Source organism: Monodon monoceros, unplaced genomic scaffold, assembly GCF_005190385.1.
Source record: "Monodon monoceros isolate NGI ecotype Baffin Bay Population unplaced genomic scaffold, NGI_Narwhal_1 Super_Scaffold_6, whole genome shotgun sequence".
In the NCBI taxonomy this organism is placed as follows: Eukaryota; Metazoa; Chordata; class Mammalia; order Artiodactyla; family Monodontidae; genus Monodon; species Monodon monoceros.
Window position 1 is genome coordinate 62024783 of NW_021703783.1, and position 12903 is coordinate 62037685.

General features: G+C 36.4%; 1 protein-coding gene and 1 pseudogene across 2 annotated transcripts in view; one reads left to right on the plus strand and one right to left on the minus strand.

Moving 5' to 3' along the window:
• PAWR (pro-apoptotic WT1 regulator) overlaps window positions 1-12903 on the minus strand; it is a 100538-nt gene that overhangs the window by 61069 nt on the left and 26566 nt on the right. The window lies entirely within an intron of this gene.
• Window positions 489-959, plus strand: LOC114885704 (annotated as a pseudogene).

Genomic DNA, 12903 nt, shown 5'->3' on the forward strand with positions numbered 1-12903 from the left:
TAACTTTTTTTTGTTTCATTTCGGAATATTTAGTAAATTCAATCTGTTACATCTCTTGACTATCAACATACTTTTAAAAATCTAAACTCAAGCTAAAAATCTCTGTAATATTTTGCAGCAGGGGCGTTTTAGATATTGGATAAAATAGGCCAATGTAGAAGGCCAAATACGTGTATCATTCACAAACAGAGGCGGACTTCGTTCTTGTCATTAAAAACACTTCCCCTGCTCTCTACCTCATCTTACTAGCTTCATTTCCATTTGTATAGTAGTAATAAATGTCTGGAGAAAGCCCACTAGTTCACAATATTGTCCAGACCAACCAATCCCTAAATAAGACTAAAATGTTAAAAAAATTTCACAGTGGGACTTCCCTGGTGGCGCAGTGGTTAAGAATCTGCCTGCCAATGCAGGGGACACGGGTTCAATCCCTGGTCCGGGAAGATCCCACATGCCACGGAGCAACTAAGCCCGTGTGCCACAACTACCAAGCCTGCGCTCTAGAGCCTATCTACTTTTCCTATCCTGATTCAAATGGAATGCCAGTATGGCAACTCCTAGGATTTGTCACAAATGGGAAACCAAGTGCCATCTTCAAAATTTCAGGTCTTAAATCTGGAGAAGGAAGCCAGCACCCTTTTGGAGCCATGAATATTGTCCGAACTCCATCTGTTGCTCAGATTGGAATTTCAGTGGAATTATGGGACAGTCTGGCTCAGCAGACTCCTGTAGGTAATGCTGCTGTGTCTTCAGTTGACTCACTCAGTTCACACAAAAGATGTTAGACAACTTCTACAATTTTGCTTCATCGTTTGCTGTCTCTCAGGCCCAGATGACACCAAGTCCATCTGAAATGTTCATCCTGGCAAATGTGGTTCTGAAATGGTACGAAAACTTTCAAAGACGACTAGCACAGAACCCTCTCTTTTGGAAAACATAATTTGAATAAAATAATTTTTAATGGATTCTGAAATTTGTCATGTTTTGAAGATAATCATTCTATTTGAAAGCACGAAGTCAAAAGGATCATGAAGCCTAAGTTTAAAAACTGCTTATGACTATGAAGCTTAATTAAAATCTTTATAAAAAATTAAAAACACTGAACTACTGAGCCCGCGTGCCACAACTACTGCAGCCCATGCGCCTAGAGCCCGTGCTCCACAAGAGAAGCCACAATGAGAAGCCCGTACACCGCAACAAAGAGTAGCCCCTGCATGCTGCAACTAGAGAAAGCCCGTGTGCAGCAACGAAGACCCAACACAACCAAAAAATAAATAAAATTTTTTAAATTCGCCTTTAAAAAAAAAGAAAAACAAAAGAATTACAGAGGAAATCCGTCTTTAGTTAAAAAAATTTTTTCACAGTAAATCCCATTTTACAACTATGCACATTTCTATCTGTAATCATTCAGAACATCAATTACATTCTTATATAACATATAATTTAAGAGGAAGAAAATAACCTATAGTAGCTTGAGACCAGACATTCATTAAAAAAAACTTACCAATGAAAGACAGAACATTAGAAGTTCTAAAAAATTATTTTCTGTGATATTTAGAAAGGATTTTGTCTGCGGCCCATGCTGTTTCTTTTTTTTTTTCTTTTCTTTTCTGATATTTAACAAAAGAAAATATTTGGGTTTAAAAGACTACATTACTCCCCACAAGCAGTTTTACAAATTGTGCAAAAGAAGAGCGAGTAAAGGCGGGGGTTCGGGGGTGGGCATGGAAAGAAAAGATTCACTCTTCTTAACCAACTATTTTATTAGACACGGCTGCAACAAATATAATTTAAAAAAAACAAACCTGAAGACAATAGCTCATTACGTTTAGTGCCAGGCCCATAACAGTTTGGGAGACACAGCTAGACATTAAAAGCAAATCTACCACAGACATACTGGGTTATAAATGCAAGTACCTGGAGTTCTGCAATCAGCTGTGGTGAGCAGCCTCTGATCAATTTATCCTAGTCAGGAGTAGCCAGAGGAAATGAAATGAAGGAAGAAACAGCAAAGATAAAATGCTTTTTCCTAGGGTAAACTTCAGTGTGGCATTGACAGGAATCTGGTCCTTTCCTGATCAACTGACCATGTTAGGAACAGGGAATGAAAGTAGTTATTAAGTACCACAGGACAATTCAAGATGACAGACATAAAAACAAGCAGCAGAAGTGCTGGGAGCAGGCATTGAAAAAAGGAAAAAAGAGGAGAAGAATGAAAGAAAACAGAACTTAAAAAACGCTTCACGGGAATAACCTTCATACTTACGCTACAACGCAGCAGCATCACCTGGAGCGCTTGCTACAACAGTAGGTCTGGGATGAAGCCCAAGAATCTGCATCTCTCACAAGGTCCCAGGTGATGATAAAGCTAGACCCAAAAACCACACTTTAAGAAGCACTGCCCTATACTTACCCTTTGGTAAGACTCAACCCACTCATGTTCACTTATTTAATTAATATCCATCATCTGGAGTGGGGGGAAAGACTCTGTTAAACCCATCACTGTCATCACTGTATTCCTATCACCTAGCACAATGCCAAATACATCATAGTCTCCAAATATTGCTTACTGAATAAAGACCATTGTGAAAAACACGGAATGTAGTGAATGGCGGCGGGGAGGGAGATTAAAAGAGAAAAGTACGAAGACACAGAAAACAAAAGCACAGTATAAATGTCCAAGTATTTGCTACAAGAACTGCCCAAGTCTTAATGAGAACGGCAGTAACTGGCCATCAATCTAATTTCATAGGGAGGTCATAAGCCAAAGAAATTTGACAAAGGCAGAAAAAGCAAAGAAGTTACAAGTAAAAGAAGAAAAATCAATGAATATTTTATATCATTAAAAAGATGGTATTTTTAAACAGCAAGAGTGATAAATTCAAGTGGAGAAGAGAATATGTTATGGATATACCACAATTAGATATCTATAATCTTAATCATCATCACTAAAATTCATTAAGTATCTATGAGTCAGACACTAACACTAGGCAGTTACATTTACTCAACCACTCCAGATAATATTCTCTACATTTCAGAGATAAGTAAACTAGGCTGTAAGTGATGAAATCATTTGCCTTTAGAGTCAGATGGACCTAGGCTCAAATCTCAGTTTCTCCTACCTCACCTCCGAGTAGAATGGCCTTGGGCAAATATTTTGGCCTTTGAGCCTCTTGCTTAACTGTTATTTTTTCCATTCCGTCAGTTTTTTTGTTATAGCTGTCTTGTTTTGTGCTTATTTTTAACCTACCATTTAATGAGTTCCCCGTGTGCTAAATAACATGGTGGTCAAGGGCATTAATGTGTAAACTCAGTGAACACAGTAGTGCATGGATCTGAATTCCAAATAAAGCCAATTTCTTCTTTTATTAAACAGGAGTAATAATAATAATACCAACCACATAAGGGCTTGGAAGAGTGTCTAGCAATAAAACCTAGCTTCTATTGTCATTATTATCATCACCATTATTACTACTAATCCATATATCAACACCAAGATGAATATTAGTCCCATTTTACAAGGAAGGAAATTGAAGCTAAAAGAGATTAAGTCCTGGGATCTGTAATCACTATAACTATTTAAGTACTTTGTGTATTTGGTTATTTTATCTATACTCAAAGTACTGTTAACTAAAATTTTGTTTTTAAAAGTTGCGATTTATAAACCTTACAGTTTTCAGTCTTCTCGTTTACAGGAAAAGATTTTGTAAATGTGATGGGGGTGGGCAGAGACACTTTAACAGAATTAACCTCCGATTAAGAATAGTTAGAAAGGTAGTGTAAAAGAAAAGAAAGCAGAGGCATCATCTTCTCCTATATTATATCCAGAACTCATAAAAGAGGCCTTCAAGAAATACTTGATCTGATGTAGTTCCACTTTCTTTGAAGCGGTGTTTCTCATTTTAGGGTACATATACGCTTCCTGGAAATACACACCCTCATATGCAGAGGCATAGTTAATATATGACCTATTCCTAAAGTACTAGATGTATTCAAAGATTGGGGGGAATAGTTAAATAGTACAGAACAGTACAGAAGACTTCAAAGAACTGGGCAACCATACTAGTACAACTCGAGCCCCTTGGGATATAAACCATGTCCTCTCCTACCCGAGTCATTTGATGGCAGTCTGAGTACACCAGTTTGTAATGTAAACCTATTAGTAGCATAACATTAACTCTGTTTCTACAATTACCAAAAATGAGGTCAATATGATCAAATCAGATAATATATGTTCATTTTCTTCAAACTGTTAAGCCCTATCTATATAAATTAGTATTAATGTCTGCTTTGTTTTTTAAAAACTATGGCCCACCTCCTTGAGGAAAGGGCACATGTAACAAACAGTTTTCCCTCTCCAAAGTCATTTTTATAATTAACATTTATAGAAGATTCTCTACCACTATATCTTTAGAATACATATGCAAATTGATACTGCCAAGCAATTTAAAGATAACAGATGTGTGTTAATCTTTTCATAACATTATATGATTCACTATCTAGTTCATCTCTTCCCTTCCCTTTCATCCACTGACAAATGCCAGAGTATTAAAAGTTGGATGTTCCTATTTTAATTTTCTTCCCCCATATCCATGCTGTGCAATAGAAATAAAATGTAAGCCACATGTAATTTTAAATGTTCTAGTAGCCACATTTAAAAAAGGAAAAAGAAACAGGTAAAATTAATTTTAATAATATATTTTATTTAATCCAATGACTCGAAAAAGTATCATTTCAATATGCAATTCATATAAAACATTATATATGAATGTTTAATATTTTAATGATTTAATATTTACATTTTTTCAAACAAAGTCTTCAAAATCCAGTATGTATGTATTTTATACTCACAGCACATCTCAACTCAGACTAGTCACATTTCAGGAGCTCAACAGCCACCTGTGGTAGTGACTCTGTACTGGATAGGGAAACCATATATGGTGACACAAACAAGAATTTCCCTGGCCTGAAGGCTACAAATTCCTGACATTCATGCCTACCTAATCTGCTAAAGCAACTAAAAGAGAAAAACTTTATTTATTCCCTCTCCTTTTACTATATATCAGAATACAACTGTGAAATTTAATGAAAAAAGGTATGAGTAATTCAACATAATAAGTACAAAAAGTATAAATCTCTGCACTAGCAAAACTGAAAACATTCTATGCTATATCAACAAACCAGAAACCAAAAAAGACCATTTGGTGAAAGTTAAAATTTATTAATTGAGTACCTACTGTGTGTAACATTAATCTATAAAAAAATACAAGGGACTTCCCTGGTGGTCCAGTGGTAAAGAATCTGCCTTGCAATGCAGGCGACGCTGGTTCAATCCCTGGTCAAGGAACTAGGATCCCACATGCCACGGGGCAACTAAGCCTGCACGCCACAACCACTGAGCTCACGCGCCTCAACTAGAGAGACCAAGTGCCGCAAACTACACAGCCCACGCGCCCTGGAGCCTGTGCACCGCAACTAGAGAGAAGCCTGCGCATAGCAACTAAGACCCAATGCAGCCAAAAATTAATTAAATAATTAAATAAATAATAAATAAATCTTAAAAAAAAATACAAATAGGATCAGTCAGTGATTCTCAAATGTGGCCGGAATTCAAACACAGGCAAACTGACTTCAGAATTAGGAAACTCCTCTAGGGCCTTTTTGCTGGTACCACGTCCTCTCTGTAATAAACCCGGATGACTTTCCTTTTGGTAACTGCTGATACCTCCCCAGCTTCCATGCCACACCCACCTCCCCCCGCCCCCCCCGCCCCCGCCAGCCAGGAAATGGTAAACTGTCTCTACTGCAACCCTTTCCTTCTGCCCCCAAGGCAGATATACAGAACTGTTCTTTAAAACATGTAGAAAACCATAATTCAGGAAGACACATGCACCCCAGTGTTCACTGCAATGCTATTTACAATAGCCAGGAAACAACCTAAATGTCCATCAACAGAGGAATGGATAAAGAAGATGTGGTACATATATACAATGAAATATTACTCAGCCATAAAAAGGAACGAAATTGGGTCATCTGTAGAGACATGGATGGACCCAGAGACTGTCATACAGAGTGAAGTCAGAAAGAGAAAAACAAATATATATTAACGCATATATGTGGAATCTGAAAAAACTGGTATAGACGATCTTATTCACAAAGCAGAAATACAGACATAGAGAACAAACGTATGGATACCAAGGGGGAAAGAGAGGGGGGGCGGGATGAATTGGAAGACTGGGATTGACATATATACACTACTGATATTATGTATAAATAGATAACTAATGAGAACCTACTGTATAGCACAGGGAACTCTACTCAATGCTCTGTGGTAACCTAAATGGGAAGGAAATCCAAAAGAGGGGATATACGTATACATATAGCTGATTCACTTTGCTGTACAGTAGAAACTAACACAACATTGTAAAGCAACTGTACTCCAATAAAAAATTTTTTAAATAATAAAATAAAATGGAAAACAAAAAGTGATCAAGAGAATGGAGTAGACTAAACAGATTGTAAATCAAGATAAGTGTCCCAGTCCTGAAGTCGATGCTGATTTGCTAATCGACCTCTGTTAAGACATCTTATTGCTTTGTGTCCATCCTTTGTCAGCACTAAATGAAAACCCATAAAGCACTGTTTTAAAACATGTTGGAAATGTTTGCCCCCTACCAACCAACCACTGGAAAGCCCTAATAAAAATAAAAGGAAAAAAAAAACCTGTAATTCTCTCCTCAGGAATTTAAGTCCTTTACCATGTTTGTGTGTATTCTGAAACTTTCAAGAGAGTGATATAACATAAAAGATCTTCCAAATTTATTTAACTACCTGAACTTTTCTCCTTCTCCTGGCAGGACCTCACCCTACCTCACCCCACCCCTTGCCTCCATTAATTAAAGGTACCCAGCCCTCAGAATTCTGTCTGCTCTTTCACACCCAAGCTAGCTCAATCTATCTACTCTCATATGGTTTGAACAGCACAGATCTCTGGTTCTCAAAGTGTGGAATCAGAGTAGCATCAGTATCACTTGAGAACAAGTAAGAAGTGCAATTCTTGGACACCAACCCAGACCTACTGAATTGGACACTGGGTGGACATCAGTAGCGTGTGTATAACAAGTCCTCCAAGTGATGATGTGCACTAAAACTTGAGAACCACTGCCACAGACTGACTAGCTCCAAATTGTTATCTCTAGGCCAGACCTCTTCCCTAAAATCCAGACACAGTCTAGTAAGATTGTCAAAAAGCATTTTATTGAACTTTGAAAAAAGATGAAATCATACAAACTGGAGATATAAATAGTAACTATATACTCACAGCTAAGGAAAAAAATCTGTCCTTAAGAACTTGTATTTCAAACTCTTAGCCATAATATTTCTAACAAGAAAGTTACTAACAAAAGATTTCAAATTCATGACAGTGTTCATCACCAGCCTTGAAAGAAAGAATCTCTGGGGATATCCATACATATTTGTTGGCAAAAGTAGAGAATATCTCTGGAAGGTACACAAAAAAATAACAGTGGCTGCCTGTACCATTTGAAATTTTATCATGGGCATGTAACTTTTAAAAATTAATATATTACATTTAAGGTAATATTTCACTTTTAGTTATAAGAAGATAGTTTTCTTATTTACTTTCTAAAAAAATTCTTGTATTAGTAACACTTGAATTTAAAGCCCTGTTAGAACTAGGAAATTTGTTTTCTGTGAAGTTTGATGCTGCCTTTGCATCATTATGTTACATTAAACCAAAGGCCCCTCCCTTCATCATGTTCCCTTTATCTCCATAAACATTTTTTTCACTAAGAGCCTGTGAAAGGCCATGTGTCATCAGTAAAAAAAATAATATGATCAAACAGGGCCACACCTTAAGCAGGGCTCAGAGGCGACAGGATTCAGGGAATTATAATATAGGAGGGTTATAGCCTGCTTAATCATATTCAGAAAGTAAAATGGGAAAGCAATAAAAAGTAAAAACAAATAAAAATATCTCAAATGAAAACCCAAATGTTGCCACTTGAAAAAAATGCTAGAAAAGATTCTCAAACTAAAAAACAGCCTTCTCAAAAGAAGCTGAAATGCAGTAAATGTTACCTGAAATATAGAAAAATCTCAGTCAATATGTACAGTAGAGCTTAAAAAAATCCAGACACCTGAGACAGGAGAGAGTGATAAAAAAACATTTGTAGGGATAATACTTCACATTCCACAAAACAGTTTTTATAGATAACCTCTCATTTGAATCTCACAATAGTCCTGTAAATAGGCTGTGATATTAGAACAACTACGTTAAGATGTATTCTAACAAATAAAGAAATCGAAGATGACAGAAGTTAGGTAAAGGCTGTAGAAGTCAAAAATATTTTAGTCTTTACCCTGTATCTTTCTAATGCATCTAGTCCTTTCTTCTGTATCTCCACATGGGTAAATCTAGATAGGCTGGGATTACTAAACTCTTATTTCCATTCACATCCTCATTCTGGCCCATTCACTAATGGACCTACCACTTTGTCAAAGCGAACTAGAATTCAGTTCAGCTTCTTTCCCATTATCCTTTCTTGCAAAGCAAAAGCATCATTCACACATAAAGACCAAAGCAAGAACCCAGCTCTTAACAGATTCCAGAGTAAGAAATCCACAAAGGCTTACACCAAATCACATTAAGTCCATTTATGCATCTGCAAACTTCAAGTCATAAAATGGCACCCATTCCCATCAAGTCTATTCCTAGAGGACAGAGGACAGAAGATAAATTCTAAAATGTGTGAATCAACACTTAAAATCATGAGAGCGACAGGAAAAATGGGCAGGGCACCAAGAAGAATCTCAGCAGATTTCCATACCCCATGTGAAATACATAGTAAATACAGAGTAAGTGATCAGTGCTCCAAGACAGCAAGCCTCACATTACGAAACAACTATCCACTCATCATTTTCCCATTATACAAATTATTGTTAATGTAATGTTAATCTTTAAGAATTATTAATTCCTAACATTTATTCTTCATATTAATTCTTAATAAGTATTATTGAATATTGTTAATTAATAATGATGTTAATGATTAAGAAGGATGGATTCAGGGGTGAGATACACCTAGATTTTAATCTCAGTGTCATCAGTTATTACTTGTGTAAAATTGAGCAGGTGCAGAGTTCTCATGAATAAAATGGAGATTGACTCGCCTATCTCTAAATTCAGGATTAAATAAATTAAATGTGTTTATCTAAAATATCTGTCAAGTAAAAGTCCTCAAATAAGTGGTAGCTTTTTTTTTTTTTTTTTTTTTTTTGCGGTACGCGGGCCTCTCACTGTTGTGGCCTCTCCCGTGCGGAGCACAGGCTCCGGACGCGCAGGCTCAGTGGCCATGGCTCACGGGCCCAGCCGCTCTGCGGCATGTGGGACCTTCCCGCACCGGGGCAAGAACCCGTGTCCCCTGCATCGGCAGGCGGACTCTCAACCACTGCGCCACCAGGGAAGCCCAGTGGTAGCTATTTTTATTTACAATGACAACACAGTATCATTTTCATTATTTCCTTATGATTAGGGCTTAGCATTTTTTAAATAGCATTTTCTCAATGCTTCCTTACTCTACCTTCACAGGCAAAATACCAAATGTTTAATAACTCTACGAAATCTTCAAAAAAGTAGGACTTCTAAAATGAAAGCCAAGAAAAAATAAACCACAGATTTAAATTGAGTAATCTGTTTTAGCTAACATGAAGCTATTAATACATTCTGTAAATCAATATTTCTCAAAGGTATTGTTGATGGTCCACATTCATCAAAATTATCTGGTGAAATCTTTAAAATGCAGACTCATCAGTCCTATCCTAGACTTACTAAATCTCCCTTAGTAATTCTCTGGCAAATAAAGTTTTATAAATTTGTTTTAAATAGGCTAGTGTGAACTTTTGACACAGCAACCAACAAACGAAATAAATTTAAAGTTATACTATATGTAGCAATTAACTAGGCTATGTGTTTGTAATGTAATAAATAAAGATAAATAAAAATAAATCCAACTACAAAGCACATGCAAAATATACATTCCAGAAAAAGTACTAAGTCTTGGTAAATATGAAATTGTCAAAGGGAGTTAATAGCTCATGTCTTAGTCTCTTCAGGCTGCTATAAACAAAATACCATAGACTGGGTAGCTTATAAACAACAGAAATTTATTTCTCATAGTTCTGGAGGCTAGAAGTCCAAGATCAAGGCACTGGCAGATTGGGTATTCTGGTGAGAGCCACTTCCTGGTTCAAAGATGGAGTTCTCTGCTTTTCTTTCATGGTGGAAGGAGCAAGGTAACTCACTTGGACCTCTTTTATAGGGGCCCTAACCCCATTCATGAGGGCTCCGACCTCATGACCTAATCACCTCCCAAAGACCCCTCCTCCAAATACCAAAACACTGGGGATTAGGTTTCAACATAAAAATTTGGGGGGGGACATAAACATTCGGTCAATAGCGGCTTACAATAAGGTAGTTTATTTTACATTCTAAACAAAAAATTGCCTATTAAAAATAACTAGACCTGGTAAGAAATTTAGTAGGACTATTTACCTATTGTACATAAATGATTATTTTCATAAAAGCTGTACAAAACAAACAACAGTCCTTAAAGTAGTCACTAGAGGCTACCACTTCAAAGGTTTGGGGCTGTTAACTAGTCCCCAATTTTTTTTGAAGTGAGTTTTCATTACTCAAAAGGATATAGAGATTTTATAAAAGGAAGACCAGAATGATCCTATTCTTTCACTACACCTCTGCAAAACCCTCCCCCAATTAGGAAAAAATTATATAATTTCAGGACTTCCCTGGTGGCGCAGTGGTTAAGAATCCATCTGCCAAAGCAGGGAACATGGGTTCGATCCCTGGTCCGGGAAGATCCCACACGCCACGAAACAACTAAGCCTGTGCACCACAACTACTGAGCCTGCGCTCTGGAGCCCGAGAGCCACAACTACTGATGCCCACGTGCCTAGAGCCCACGCTGCACAACAAGAAGCCCGCGCACTGCAATGAAGACCCAACGCAGCCAAAAATAAATAAATATAAAAATGTTTAACTATATAATTTTAAATTAAAAACTCAAAAAGAAGGTTTCTTTACTGCCTTAAGAGTCTTCTCTAAATCTTGGCCCTTTACGGTCATGTCGTGCTTTTATATCATCAATTATCCTAAACTATAATAGCAAGTTTTTACACTAAATCCATATTTACTGGAACACACCCTGAAAGTATATTTTATTTATGTTTTTAAACCCATGAATTAGCTTGTTTTGGGTCATATATTGTTTTTCAGAAAGTCAATCCTTTTGAATGTAATAGTAATAAGGAAGTCCTGGGCTTCCCTGGTGGCACAGTGGTTAAGAATCCACCTGCCAATGCAGGGGACATGGGTTCGAGCCCTGGTCTGGGAAGATCCCACATGCCGCGGAGCAACTAAGCCCATGCACCACAACTACTAAGCCTGCACTCCAGAGCCCGCGCACCTAGAGCCCGTGCTCTGCAACGAGAGAAGCCACCGCCCCGTTCGCCACAACTAGAGAAACCCCGTGCACAGCAACAAAGACCCAACGCAGCCAAAGATAAATAAAATAAATAATTTTTTTTAAAGTCCTAAGTGTGATACCAAACTATTTCAAGGTCAAAGTAAGCATTTTTTTCATAAAGCTCCAAAGTTTATACTTTAAAAAAAAAGAATGAGAACAAAACACATACTGATAATTGTATAAACATAGTAAATATGCATCTATCACTACCTTAAGTAAACCAAAAAATTTTTTAACTTTGTAGTGAACATTCAGTCACTGCATTCTTCATTAACAACTAGAAAACTCTTCTTCAATTTCCAAGAAGGAGGGACAGTTAACCAAATATTTTTCGAAGAATCAATACTTACATTATGGGCTTCAACTGTGAAGAGGTTTGATAATACCCCCAATATATATGAGAAAAAAAGATTAAAACAATAAAAGAAAAGATTTAATTTCTTCTCCAAACAGATATTTTTCCATGGAATGATGGTGGTTACTCAAAAGATTCTCCAAAAAATGTAACTTTTTTCAAAGAAATTTTATAAATGCAAAAATTATTCAAATTTTTAAAATTTTCTTATAGTCTACAAATAAAGCTAAAATAGATACCTTCAAGCCAAAACTATGCTATTAAGTTCTAATCTCTAAAATAATTTTCACCAGGTCCAAAAACAACAAGAGATTAAGTCCAACTGGAAAAGATTTATTTTGCTGACATTATTCTATTTGGTTCAGTTTCTTTCCATCCTTCAACTCACATCCTTTCTCACTTCTAACCCACATTAAATAACTATTTAAACTGCCAAATATTTTAAGACCTATAGATGGCTGGCTCAATAAACTCATCTCAACATATTTCTATTGTATCATAAAAATTCCAAAAGTCAATTAAAATAAAAATTGTTAAGTACAGGAAAACTGAGTCTACATTTCATCTCAAGTACACAAGAGTAAGAAACTAGAACGACCTTCCCCTTTCATTTGTTTTTAAGAACAAGAAATTAAGTTTTATTATGCCTAATTAATCTACTGCTTATACTTCTCTGACACACATCTCCTCTCTCCAAACTTCATTCCATTCCAAGTTTTAGTTTCTGGATTTTATCATTTATGACAGCTTACAACTCCCAGTCTTGCTTCAAGAGTGCTCAAATTTTGGAAGCAATTCTGGAAGTAGATTAGAAAGTTCAGTTTTCTAAAATCAAACTGCAGCAAAACTTAACATCCCATAAGAGAGCCTATATTCTTCCTTCTATGGAGTTAACAGTAATACATCTCACAATATACAAGAGCTTTAAACTATTCACAGACATTATCTTGTTAATCTTTACAAAATTTCTATAAGGAAGCAGATAGG